The sequence below is a fragment of the Delphinus delphis genome, chromosome 9 (assembly GCF_949987515.2).
Source record: "Delphinus delphis chromosome 9, mDelDel1.2, whole genome shotgun sequence".
Taxonomy (NCBI): Eukaryota; Metazoa; Chordata; class Mammalia; order Artiodactyla; family Delphinidae; genus Delphinus; species Delphinus delphis.
In genome coordinates, this window is record NC_082691.1 from 48,995,640 (window position 1) to 49,010,158 (window position 14,519).

At 39.9% G+C, this 14,519-nt stretch overlaps 1 protein-coding gene across 7 annotated transcripts in view; it reads right to left on the bottom strand.

Annotated features, from left to right (window-relative positions):
• ASB4 (ankyrin repeat and SOCS box containing 4) overlaps positions 1-14,519 on the bottom strand; it is a 149,120-nt gene that overhangs the window by 120,525 nt on the left and 14,076 nt on the right. For 3 of the 7 annotated variants that reach the window (XM_060020502.1, XM_060020497.1, XM_060020503.1), the window contains exons 1-2: positions 14,360-14,472; positions 10,271-10,416 (exon numbers count right to left, since the gene is read on the bottom strand). The gene's annotated coding sequence lies outside the window, so the exon portion shown is untranslated. Of the gene's footprint in view, positions 1-9,451; positions 9,583-9,850; positions 10,064-10,270; positions 10,417-14,359; positions 14,473-14,519 lie in introns of those variants that run through there. The other 4 variants (XM_060020499.1, XM_060020498.1, XR_011246598.1 and 1 more) reach the window with 3 other exon arrangements.

The following is a 14,519-nucleotide window of genomic DNA, read 5'->3' on the forward strand; positions in this document are numbered from 1 at the left end:
TAGCTTAAGGTGATCCCTAAAGCTCAGTTCAGTGTCTAATTCTCCATCCTACTTCCTACTTTTCAACCTGCCTCCTAGCCACTTAGGACTTTTACATATGTCACTCTGCTTCAGGCTACAACCTCAACCCTTCCTGAAGATACTCTACACAACTTGCTGTGCTCTCTGCTAACGAACCCCACGTTTCCATGTCCAGACAAGACCTCATTCCTAAGCACTAAAAGCTTGTCTGCAATCTTCTCCTGGGCTTGGAGCACATCAAAGGTGCTCATCAATCTTCCCCTGTCCATGCCACCCCAATCTGTTCCTCTTCCATCCCAGTTAGTGTATCCCCATTTACACATCTGAACAACCCAAGTCACCTTCAATTCCTCCTTCTCCCCCACGTCTTATCAGTCACCTATTTCCACCCCTTCAATTTCTGAAATTCCTTAAACCTGCTCCTTGTGCTCCCTCCCCACGGCCTCAGCCTTGTTCACATCTTCTCTCAAGGAGACTTAGGAAGGAGACTCTACCCAACTCACCTTCCAACAGCCATCAGAGTGACCTCTGTGAAACACTGTTTCTCCCTTCCTTAAAAGGCTTTTGTAGTGTGTTCCAAAGACAAAGAAGAAGATAAACTCAAAGGGCCAATATTGCCAGAACAAAGACTTACAGGACTCCTACCACTCTGTCACAATGTGACCACTGCAGTGTCCCAGGGCCCTCGCAAGCAGCATGCCCGCTCCCTTTCCCATCTCATTATAAGGAAAGATATTTGCCCCGTTTTTCTCCCTCTCAGCACACTGAATGTATACATACTCTGCCCAGTCAGCAAATGACTTGCACATTCCCTGGCTATAAAAACAGACAAGCAACCCATGCTCATTGTCGACTTTCCCTGGCTACCAGGAAGTCGGCCCGCTATTCTTGCAGCGACCCTTCTCTTTAATAAACTCTGTCTTCCTTACATTCTGCCTTGTGTCTGGAAATTCTTTTCCAACCTGTGCTCCAACCATGACAGCTTTAATGGCTTTGCAGCATATACAGGATAAAAGTCAAAGTTCTTAGCTCTTGACAGATAACATTGTACATGTTTGTTCAGGTGCCTCCTCTCCCACTAGATTATGATCTCCACCAAGGCAGGAAGGTATGCCTCCTTTATTTTGAGTTCCCAGTAACTGCTTAGAGATGCAGAACATACTCAATAAATGTGAAGTGAAGTAGTACAAGCAGGCAGAGGAAAAGTATAAAAAGTAACCCAATTTTAAAGATGCTCTTTCATGAGAGTTGACACGAGCACATTTTCTATAACTCTCGCTATAGCTAATTCACCTCTGCTTACCATAAATAGCAAAGCAATAAAAATCTTTTAATTTGACAATTAACAAAAAATATAACAGGGTGGAAATGAGGGGTTTTATTTCTTTTGTGTTTTGGAAATGAGGTGTTTTTTGTTCATTTGTTTTTGTTTAACTTTTTATTTTATATTGGAATATAGCCAATTAACAATGTTGTGACAGCTTCAGATGCACAGCAAAGCGATTCAGCCATACATATACACGTATCCATTCTCCTGCAGACTCCCCTCCCATCTAGCCTGCCGCATAACATTGAGCAGAGTTCCCTGTGCTATAAAGCGAGTCCTTGATGGTTATAATTTTTATTATTGTTTTTATTTTTTAAAACATCTTTACTAGAGTATAATTGCTTTACATTGCTGTGTTAGTTGCTGCTAATAAAAAAGTGAATCAGCTATACATATACATATATCCCCATATCCCCTCCCTCTTGCATCTCCCTCCCAATCTCCCTATCCCACCCCTCTAGGTGGTCACAAAGCACCGAGCTGATCTCCCTGTGCTATGCGGCTGCTTCCCACTAGCTATCTATTTTACATTTGGTAGTGTATATATGTCAATGCCACTCTCTCACTTCGTCTCAGCTTATCATTCCACCCTGGGGCCCTCAACTCCATTCTCTACGTCTATGTTTTTATTCCTGTCCTGCCCCTAGCTTCTTCAGAAACTTTTTTTTTTTTAGATTCCATATATATGTGTTAGCATATGGTATGTGTTTTCCTCTTTCTGACTTACTTCATTCTGTATGACAGACTCTAGATTCATCCACCTCACTACAAATAACTCAATTTTGCTTATTTTCATGGTTGAGTAATATTCCATTGTATATATGTGCCACATCTTCTTTATCCATTCATCTGTCGATGGACACTTAGGTTGCTTCCATGTCCTGCCTATTGTAAATAGTGCTGCAATGAACATCATTGTACATGACTCTTTTTGAATTATGGTTTACTCAGGGTATATGCCCAGTAGTGGGACTGCTCGGTCATAGGGTAATTCTATTTTTAGTTTTTTAAGGAACCTCCATACTGTTCTCCATAGTGGCTGTATCAATTTACATTCCCACCAACAGTGCAAGAAGGTTCCCTTTTCTCCACACCCTCTCCAGCATTTATTGTTTCTAGATTTTTTGATGATGGCTATTCTGACCGGTATGAGGTGATATCTCATTGTAGTTTTGATCTGCATTTCTCTAATGATTAGTGATGTTGAACATCCTTTCATGTGTTTGTTGGCAATCTGTATATCTTCTTTGGAGAAATGTCTATTTAGGTCTTCTGCCCATTTTTGGATTGGGTTGTTTGTGTTTTTGATATTGAACTGCATGAGCTGCTTGTATATTTTGGAGATTAATCCTTTGTCAGTAGCTTTGTTTGCAAATATTTTCTCCCATTCTGAGGGTTGTTTTTTCATCTTGTTTATGGTTTTCTTTGCTGTGCAAAAGCTTTTAAGTTTCATTAGGTCCCATTGGTTTACTTTTCTTTTTATTTCCATTTCTCTAGGAGGTTGGTCAAAAAGGATCTTGCTGTGATTTATGTCATAGAGTGTCTGCCTATGTTTTCCTCTAAGAGTTTTATAGTGTCTGGTCTTATATTAAGGTCTTTAATCCATTTTGAGTTTACTTTTGTGTATAGTGTTAGGGAGTGTTCTAATTTCATTCATTTGCATGTAGCTGTCCATTTTTTCCAGCACCACTTATTGAAGAGGCTGTCTTTTCTCCATTGTATATTCTTGCCTCCTTTATCAAAGATAAGGTGACCATATGTACATGGGTTTATCTCTGGGCTTTCTATCCTGTTCCATTTACCTATATTTCTGTTTTTGTGCCAGTACTACACTGTCTTGATTACTGTAGCTTTGTAGTATAGTCTGAAGTCAGGGAGCCTGATTCCTCCAGCTTCATTTTTATTTCTCAAGATTCCTTTGACTAAAAGCTGGTTCTTTGAGAAGATAAACAAAATTGATAAACCATTAGCCAGACTCATCAAGAAAAAAAGGGAGAAGACTCAAGTCAATAGAATTAGAAATGAAAAGGAGAAGTAACAACTGACACTGCAGAAATACAAAAGATCATGAGAGATTACTACAAGCAACTCTATGCCAATAAAATGGACAACCTGGAAGAAATGGACAAACTCTTAGAAAGGCACAACCTGCCAAGACTGAATCAGGAAGAAATAGAAAATGTGAACAGACCAATCACAAGCACTGAAATTGAAACTGTGATTAAAAATCTTCCAATAAACAAAAGCCCAGGACCAGATGGCTTCACAGGCGAATTCTATCAAACATTCAGAGAAGAGCTAATACCTATCCTTCTCAAACTCTTCCAAAATATAGCAGAGGGAGGAACACTCCCAAACTCTTCCTAAAAGGCCACCATCACCCTGATACCAAAACCAGACAAGGATGTCACACAGAAAGAAAACTATAGGCCAATATCACTGATGAACACAGATGCAACAATCCTCAACAAAATACTAGCAAACAGAATCCAACAGCACATTAAAAGGATCATACACCATGATCAAGTGGGGTTTATTCCAGGAATGCAAGGATTCTTCAATATATGCAAATCAATCAACGTGATACACCATATTAACAAATTGAAGGAGGAATACCATATGATCATCTCAATAGATGCAGAGAAAGCTTTTGACAAAATTCAACACCTATTTATGATAAAAACCCTGCAGAAAGTAGGCATAGAGGGAACTTTCCTCAACATAATAAAGGCCATATATGACAAACCCACAGCCAACATCGTCCTCAATGGTGACAAACTGACAGCATTTCCACTAAGATCAGGAACAAGACAAGGTTGCCCACTCTCACCACTCTTTTTTTTTTTTTTGGTACATGGGCCTCTCACTGTGGTGGCCTCTCCCACTGCGGAGCACAGGCTCCGGACACGGAGGCTCAGAGGCCATGTGTCACGGGACCAGCTGATCCGTGGCATATGGGATCCTCCCAGACCGGGGCACGAACCCATGTCCCCTGCATCGGCAGGCGGACTCTCAACCACCGCACCACGAGGGAAGCCCTCACCACTCTTATTCAACATAGTTCTGGAAGTTTTAGCCACAGCAACCAGAGAAGAAAAGGAAATAAAAGGAATCCAAATTGGAAAAGATGAAGTAAAGCTGTCACTATTTGCAGATGACATGATACTATACATAGAGAATCCTAAAGATGCTACCAGAAAACTACTAGAGCTAATCAATGAATTTGGTAAAGTAGCAGGATACAAAGTTAATGCACAGAAATCTCTGGCATTCCTATACACTAATGACGAAAAATCTGAAAGTGAAATCAAGAAAACACTGCCATTTACCATTGCAATAAAAAGAATAAAATATCTAGGAATAAACCTACTTAAGGAGACAAAAGACCTGTATGCAGAAAATTAGAAGACACTGATGAAAGAAATTAAAGATGATACAAATAGATGGAGAGATATACCATGTTCTTGGATTGGAAGAATCAACATTGTGAAAATGACTATACTACCCAAAGCAATCTACAGATTCAATGCAATCCCTATCAAACTACCACTGGCATTTTTCACAGAACTAGAACAAAAAATGTCACAATTTGTATGGAAACACAAAAGACCCTGAATAGCCAAAGCAATCTTGAGAACTAAAAGCGGAGCTGGAGGAATCAGGCTCCCTGACTTCAGACTATACTACAAAGCTACAGTAATCAAGATAGTATGGTACTGGCACAAAAACAGAAAGATAGATCAATGGAACAGGATAGAAAGCCCAGAGATTAACCCACGCACATACAGTCACCTTATCTTTGTTAAAGGAGGCAGGAATGTACAGTGGAGAAAGGACAGCCTCTTCAATAAGTGGTGCTGGGAAAGCTGGACAGGTACATGTAAAAGTATGAGATTAGAGCACTCCCTAACACCATACACAAAAGTAAGCTCAAAATGGATTAAAGACCTAAATGTAAGGCCAGAAACTATCAAACTCTTAGAGGAAAACATAGGCAGAACACTCTATGACATAAATCACAGCAAGATCCTTTTTGACCCACCTCCTAGAGAAATGGAAATAAAAACAAATGGGACCTAATGAAAGTTCAAAGCTTTTGCACAGCAAATGAAACCATAAACAAGATGAAAAAACAACCCTCAGAATGGGAGAAAATATTTGCAAATGAAGCAACTGACAAAGGATTAATCTCCAAAATTTATAAGCAGCTCATGCAGCTCAATAACAAAAAAACAAACAACCCAATCCAGAAATGGACAGAAGACCTAAATAGACATTTCTGCAGAGAAGATATACAGACTGCCAACAAGCACATAAAAGAATGCTCAATATCATTAATCATTAGAGAAATGCAAATCAAAACTACAATGAGATATCATCTCACACTGGTCAGAATGGCCATCATCAAAAAATCTAGAAACAATAAATGCTGCAGAGGGTGTGGAGAAAAGGGAACACTCTTGCACTTCTGGTGCGAATGTGAATAGGTACAGCCACTATGGAGAACAGTATGGAGGTTCCTTAAAAAACTACAAATAGAACTACCATATGACCCAGCAATCCCACTACTGGGCATATACCCTGGGAAAACCATAATTCAAAAAGAGTCATGTACCAAAATGTTCATTGCAGCTCTATGTACAATAGCCAGGACATGGAAGCAACCTAAGTGTCCATTGACAGATCAATGGATAAAGATGTGGCACATATATACAATGGAATATTACTCAGCCATAAAAATAAACGAAATTGAGCTATTTGTTATGAGGTGGATGGACCTAGAGTCTGTCATACAGTGAAGTAATTCAGAAAGAAAAAGACAACTACTGTATGCTAACACATATATATGGAATTTAAGAAAGAAAAATGTCATGAAGAACCTAGGGGTAAGACAGGAATAAAGACATACCTACTAGAGAATGGACTTGAGGATATGGGGAAGGGGAAGGGGAAGCTGTGACAAAGCAAGAGGTGGCATGGACACACATACATTATCAAACGTAAAGTAGATAGCTAGTGGGAAGCAGCCACATAGCACAGAGAGATCAGCTTGGTGCTTTGTGACCACCTAGAGTGGTGGGATAGGGAGGGTGGGAGGGAGGGAGATACAAGAGGGAAGAGATATGGGAACATATGTATATGTATAACTGATTCACTTCGTTATAAAGCAGAAACTAACACACGATTGTAAAGCAATTATACTCCAATAAAGAGGTAAAAAAAAAAAAGATTCCTTTGGCTATTTGGGGTCTTTTGTGTTTCCATACAAATTGTGACATTTTTTGTTCTAGTTCTGTGAAAAATGCCATTGGTATTTTGATAGGGATTGCATTGAATCTGTAGATTGCTTTGGGGAGTATAGTCATTTTCACAATGTTAATTCTTCCAATCCAAGGACATGGTATATCTCTCCATCTGTTTGTATCATCTTCAATTTCTTCCTCAGGGTCTTACAGTTTTCTGCATACAGGTCTTTTGTCTCCTTAGGTAAGTTTATCCCTAGGTATTTTATCCTTTTTGCAATGGTAAATGGGAGTGTTCCCTTAATTCCTCTTTCAGATTTTCCATCATTAGCGTATAGGAATGCAAGAGATTTCTGTGCATTAACTTTGTATCCTGCTACTTTACCAAATTCATTTATTTGGATGGAATAAGTTCCATTTGCATGGAATATCTTTTTCTATCCCCTCACTTTCAGTCTGTATGTGTCCCTAGGTCTGAAGTGGGTCTCTTGTAGACAGCATATATATGGGTCTTGTTTTTGTATCCATTCAGCCAGGCTATGTCTTTTGGTTGGAGCATTTAATCCATTTACATTTAAGGTAATTACAGATATGTATGTTCCTATTACCATTTTCTTAATTGTTTTGGGTTTGTTAATGTAGGTCTTTTCCTTCTCTTGTGTTTCCTGCCTAGAGAAGTTCCTTTAGCATTTGTTGTAAAGCTGGTTTGGTGGTGCTGAATTTTCTTAGCTTTTGCTTGTCTGTAAAGGTTTTAATTTCCCCTTCAAATCTGAATGAGATCATTGGTTGGTTGTAGGTTTTTCCCTTTCATCACTTTAAATATGTCCTGCCATTCCCTTCTGGTTTGTAGAGTTTCTGCTGAAAGATCTGCTGTTAACCTTATGGGGATTCCCTTGTATGTTATTTTTTGCTTTTCCTTTGCTACTTTTAATATTTTTTCTTTGTATTTAATTTTTGATAGTTTGAGTTATATGTGTCTTGGCGTGTTTCTCCTTGGATTTATCCTCTATGAGACTCTCTGCGCTTCCTGGACTTGATTGACTATTTCCTTTCCCATATTAGGGAAGTTTTCAACTATAATCTCTTCAAATAGTTTTTCAGTCCCTCTCTTTTTCTCTTCTTCTTCTGGGTCCCCTATAGTTCGAATGTTGGTGCATTTAATGTTGTCCCAGAGGTCTCTGAGACTGCCCTCAATTCTTTTCATTCTTTTTTCTTTATTCTGCTCTGCAGTAGTTATTTCCTCTATTTTATCTTCCAGGTCACTTATCCATTCTTCTGCTTCAGTTATTCTGCTGTTGATTCCTTCTAGAGAATTTTTAATTTCATTTATTGTGTTGTTCATCATTGTTTGCTTGCTCTTTAGTTCTTCTGGGTCCTTGTTAAACGTTTCTTGTATTTTCTCCATTCTATTTCCACAATTTGGGATCATCTTTACTATCATTACTCTGAATTGTTTTCCAGGTGGACTGCCTATTTCCTCTTCATCTGTTTCGTCTGGTGGGTTTTTACCTTGTTCCTTCATCTGCTGTGTATTTCTTTGTCTTCTCATTTTGCTTAACTTACTGTGTTTGGGGTCTCCTTTTTGCAGGCTGCAGGTTCGTAGATCCTGTTTTTTTTGCTGTCTGCCTCCAGTGGGTAAGGTTGGTTCTGTAGGTTGTGTAGGCTTCCTGGTGGAGTGGACTGGTGCCTGTGTTCTGGTGGATGAGGCTGGATCTTGTCTTTCTGGTGGGCAGGACCACATCCGGTGGTGCGTTTTAGTGTGTCTGTGAACTTAGTATGATTTTAGGCAGCCTCTCTGCTAATGGGTGGGGTTGTGCTCCTGTCTTGCTAGTTGTTTGGCATAGGATGTCCAACCCTGGAGCTTGCTGGTCGTTGAGTGGAGCTGGGTCTTAGCGTTGAGATGGAGATCTCTGGGAGAGCTCTCGATGATTGATATTACGTGGGGCTGGGAAATCTCTGGCAGACCAATGTCCTGAATTTGGCTCGCCCACCTACGAGACTCAAGCCTGACACACAGCTGGAGCACCAAGACCATTTCAGCCCCACGGCAGTGAATGTGGCAGTCTCCATTATGAAGTCAGATTATGAGGGTCTACAATAGCTGTTCAGCTAGAACAGGCTGACTTGGGAGCAATTTGTCTATGAGGCTGTCTCCAGCAGCTCGTGTCTGAAAGAGTAGGTCTCCGCATGTGCTGCGAGAATCTTAAACGTTTATATAGAGGTCTTCACTGGGTTCAGTCTCGGATTCAGTACAGATGGTCTCTGAAGAACACCTTACTCTCTCAACGTTGTGTGCTTGCAACAGCTCCTAAGCCTCAGGGTCTACAAGCTGCAGGAAGACGAGACTGCCCGGGGTGGCCTGCAAGCCATTCTTGCCACGAGCCCCGCTGCTGCTGTCGTGGAATCCGGCTTCCCCCACCACTCACCCTGTAGTGAGTTTTCAGTGAAGCTTTCTCTCTGTGCTAGTGAGATTCATGCTACTTGAGTTGTGCAAAGCCACAGAGCGTGTAAATGTTGGGGTGGGGGCACAAACCCAGCAAATCTGGCCCCAAGGTCTGTGTTATGTCACCCAACAAGAGTGGGGAGGCCACGCTCCTAAACACCTCACCCCCACGAGCCAGCTCCTCAAACCCGCAACGCCACAGGTGGTTATCCTTTTTAAATATAGCAGCGTGTATATGTCATTCCCAAGCTCCCTAACTATCCCTTCCCTCCACCCTTCCCCCCGCCCCCGGTAACCATAAGTAAATTTTCTGAGTCTGTTTCTGTTTTGTAAGTACGTTCATTTTCATTTCTTTTTAGATTCCACACATAAGTGATATCAAACAATATTTCTCTTTCTCTGTCTTACTTCACTCAGTATGACAATCTCTAGGTCCATCCATGTCACTGCAAATGGCATTATTTCTGTGAAGAAGATTACTCTCCATAATGTGGGTGGGCATCATCCTATTAGTTTGAAGCCCTTAATAAAACGAAGACTGATGTCCCCTGAGAAAGAAGGAATTTTTAATATGTATTTTCTTATATTGGATTCTGGTTCCACCATTTTCTAGGTGTGTAACCCTGGGCAAGATACTTAACCCTTGGCCTCAGTTTCATAACTCACAAATTGGAGATAATAACAGTAACTAATCCACATGGTTGTTATAGGAATTAAATGAGGTAGTATATGAAAAGCCTGTTGGAATGGGAAATGTTCAATAAGTAACAGCTGTGGTAGTTACTCTGAAAGAGGTTGCACATATGGTTTATTTATAGATAACTAGAAACATTATTGCTATTAGACAATGGGAAACATGCAGGTATTTCCTGGAATGAACAGAACATATCTTAACTTTTTCCATAGAGTTCAGGCCATACTGAGTCAGCCTCTGAAGGAGATGGGGAGTTTTTGTTTCTGGTCTCCCCAGCTTTTCTCTCTCCCAACATTTTCTACCCTCTGACCTCTCCATCTGGGGTCCAACTGCTCCTGGAAGAGAGGCAGCAAATCTGACAGCCCTCTGTAGAAAAGAGGCTTGGGTCTAGTGGACCATCTGGTTAACTTTCAACTTTAACTCAAAATTGTTTATTCATCTGTTCTAGAGATACATTGACACAATTGAAAAAACTCATTCTTTTTTTTTTTTTTTTTTTGCTTTTGAACTTACACACTGCTCTTTTCCTTTTAGCATCTTACCTTAAGAAAGTTTAAAGTTATCCAGTATCTCTGCTCTCTTCCCACACATACAAGAACATTAGGATGATTTAACACAGGTTCCACTTCCTCTTTCTTGTTCTTATCCAGAATTTTAAAAACTCATTCATTTTACTGGGCCACTCCTCCTGTAATAAACCAGGCATATTTTTTACAAAATGCATAATTATCTTGTGACTAGCACATAAAATTTTATTTTACGTTTGTGTGTTTTTGACCTCTAGAAACAGCAAGTTCATATTGTTCAACCTAATATTTGAAGAATGTTAATTTCTTGACTATAAATATTTTAAAATATATACAACAAGTTTCTGTTATGGCATTTCTTCACTTTTTAGTATATTGGAATTCTCAGAAAATGACTTGGTGGTGGGGAAGTCTCCTTTACCCTCCAAGAAGCCCTAGTGTGAAGCCTCTACAAAGTAAATCTTTCTTTTACTGATAATACTTATCTTTTATAACACCTTTTCCATGTATTTTTGTGTTAAAAGATCTAAAAATATGACTCCTTAAAAAAAAAAAGAGGTAAGGAGAGGAAGGAAATAAAAAGGATGTGGAGGGACCAACGCCCCATCATATATTATATAAAATGACAATAATCACAAGAAACCTATTTCACAAATTACTGGGAATATTACACATGATAATATACTGCGAAGAACTTTAAAGAATTAAAAGTACAATCATGAAAGGCAGTCCACTTATGTGTTTGAAGAAACATTTTTGGTCTGTGAATGCTTTATTTCTGGTCCATGGTGACATAAGTATGAAAATTTGAGAGTAAGCATTTAGAAACTGTTATACGAATTTGACAAAGTCATTTTACATCTGTTGAATCAAATAATAAAAGATTTGGGCTTGTATTTTGTATGTCTGAATTTTTACTTCATTTTCTAGTAATTCACTTTCATTTTACTTTACAAAGGCAAAGAAACCCTGTCCTTCACCACACATAGTTTGAGAAGCATCGATAAAAGCTATTATTATTTCTGAAATTTTGCTTAACAACCATTAATTTCTAATTACAAACTAGTTATATGTCATTATTTGAGAAATACTCTCTCAAACCAAGTGTAAGGAGTTGCCAGCATACAAAAAAGTTCCAAAACAAGTTTGTTTTGTATTGGGTAACATGGTTATTTGGGAGTCAGACACCATTTTTCCTATGAAATAACATTAGCCGAGGGTTAGGTTCTTGGTGTAGCCTATCAATCCCAGTTATCTCAAAAGATGGGTAAGCTATACAATAAAATGTGATCAACCATATATACTGTAAATTTTTTTTTTCGCGGTACTTGGGCCTCTCACTGTTGTGGCCTCTCCCGTTGCGGAGCAACAGGCTCCGGACGCACAGGCCCAGCGGCCATGGCTCATGGGCCCAGCCACTCTGCGGCACGTGGGATCTTCCCGGACCGGGGCACGAACCCGTGTCCCCTGCATCGGCAGGCAGACTCTCAACCACTGTGCCACCAGGGAAACCCTATACTATAAAATTTAATGATCAGGCTTCTCCACCCTCTTACGATGAAGAAATTAGGCTACTGATTTCAAAATCAGAAAACATCCCTCTTCCCCACCCAGCCATGAGAAAAGGTGATTCTTAGCTCTGGCAGGGTGGTAGGGATAGGGATAAGGATGGAGTTACTTTTGCAGAAGTTGCTTCAAGAGCAACTCAGAAAGAGGAAGAGTAATGGAGCTATAGTACTCTTCACACAGAGAATGGAGGAATTAGGAGATCAAGTTTGAGGGAACTCACTGGTCGAGTTAATAAAATTAAACTGAGGATTCTCTAAGATTCTCTGAGAATGAGGTTTGGCAGGTTTTGCTGGACTTGAAAGCCTGGTTCTTTACCACAAATGCCTCTATCCTAAACCCCAGGGCATTGTGGTGGCCCAGGACGGTGAGTAGGCTTCATCCTGAATTGAAATCTGTTAGCGGCTACCTCAGAGATTTTAATTTTTCTTCTGTCGTTGTTTGAAAAGATGTGAGGACAAGTCTAGGCTTAGTGAGAAACATTGGTAGAATCAATTAGTGCCACGGGCAAGAAGGGAAAGTAAGCATAAAAGCTGTATTTCGCTACCCTGAGTATACCCTGAAAGAAACAGACCTTTGGCCCTTTAATTTCAGCTGAAACCAGGATGAATTATTAAGCACATGACTTTTTTAAAAGCCTGGGAATAGCAAAAGGGGAACAGCACACAACAAGGTAATCTTATTTACAATTTATGGTTTCCTCATTTTGTGATACATTTGGAAGACACAGGAGCCTAGCTCTTGACCCAGAGTCCAAGAGGAATAGTTTTATATACTAGTCACTAACCAGAAACCTTGGAACAAGACTCTCAGAACTAATACAGAAGCCCTGGCCACAGTCCCAGGCCTTCTTCTTTAGGTCCTCATTCTAAATTCTGATTTCATATATGAGATTCTTCTCTGTCCCCAAAGATTGACATTAAAAACGTCCCTAGAGAAGAGATCCCACCCACACGTATCCAGTCATAGGGTAACTATGGTGAAATTCTTAACCAAAATGGTCCATGGATAGAATCTGGGGGCTTCATGACCTTGAATGAAGGGGAAAAAGTCTTGATTTCTAAAGGAATTTAACATTTCCTTCAATTATGAAAGTAGAAAACAAATCAAATCTCAGAAGCATTAGCAATACTTGTGACTTTGTTACTAATGTAAATAAGAGTTATGTTCATTATTTCATTATAGTGCTGCAGACATCTTGAAAAAACATTTATGCTCATCGCTATTTGAAAGAATGTTGCTAGATCTTGTTATTTAACGTGTTAATAATGTAGCACACATTACACTATTATATTACTATAGCACAAACTTTTAAAAGACTACTTTGATAATTGCATTTGAATGTAATTGGTCTCCTTTGCAATCTGCACCTTTTTAAAATAATTTTTTAAATTATTTATTTATTTTTGGCTGCATTGGGTCTTCGTTGCTGCATGTGGGCTCTTTCTAGTTGCGGCAAGGGGGGGTTACTCTGTTGTGGTGCGTGGGCTTCTCATTGCAGTGGCTTCTCTTGCTGCAGAACGCGGACTCTAGGGCGCGTGGGCTTCAGTAGCTGCGGCTCGCGGGCTCTAGAGTGCAGGCTCAGTAATTGCGGCACAGGGGCTTAGTTGCTCCGCGGCATGTGGGATCTTCCTGGACTAGGGCTCAAACCCGTGTCCTCTGCACTGGCAGGCGGATTCTTAACCACTGCACCACTAGGGAAGCCCCACACCTTTTATTGTATGCATTTATGTTATTCTGCGAAGGCATCTATAATTTCACTACTGCCAGAGGGGTTCATGACATAAAAAAAGGTAAGCCTCCAGGACTTTCAAAGTACAACTATGTTGCTATCTACCATGCAATATAACCTAATATCCTTTAGGACTGAATCAGAGACATACAGAAACTGAGGAGTCTCTTTTTTTTCTTGGTGCAGAACAGGTGAGAAATTGGCATTTGCTTTTATTTACTGGTTGTTAATAAAACCGATGTTTGTTGAAAATTGGCAATTGTGATCATTTCTGCCTACATACTACAGGGTGGCAATTAAGTACTGGCAACCATGAGAAGCTTGTTTCAGCCATACTCATATTATAACTGTCTCAATCTTAATGGGGAAGGTTCTCTTTTATACTTTTTTCTTTCTTTATTCACGTTATGATTGTTAAGTTTTAAAATGGGGTTTGCTTTTGGTGGGTTTTTTTTTTTCTTGTCTTATTCCCATAAACTGAGTTTGGAGCAAAAATAGTGTCCAGGTGAACTTCCCTGGTGCTCCCAATGCAGGGGGCACGGGTTCAATCCCCGGTCGGGATTCCGCGTGCCGCAGGGCACTGACAAAAAAATAATAATAAAATAAAATAAATAAAATAGTGTCCAGGTTTTGAGGTCTCTAGTCTAGATGAAGCATTACGTAATAGAATGTTTCCTTCCTCCCATCTACATCCTGTTATAAAAAGTAGTGATTCCAACATGACGTATTTACAAGACATGGCCCAGTATCTTTTCCTGTAATTAAAAAATATATATATTTAAAACTGTCCTCCAGAAGTTTCTTACCGGACTAGGACGGAAGGAATGTCTTCGAAGATTAATCGAGAACTGAGAAAGGCCTGCAGCCTGCTTGAGATTCCCGTGGGGTTGTCTGTTAGTGAAGGGAGGTGAAGGAATTCAAAGTGTCACGCCCTTGGCCTAACCAGGGGCGGGATAGGACGGTTCC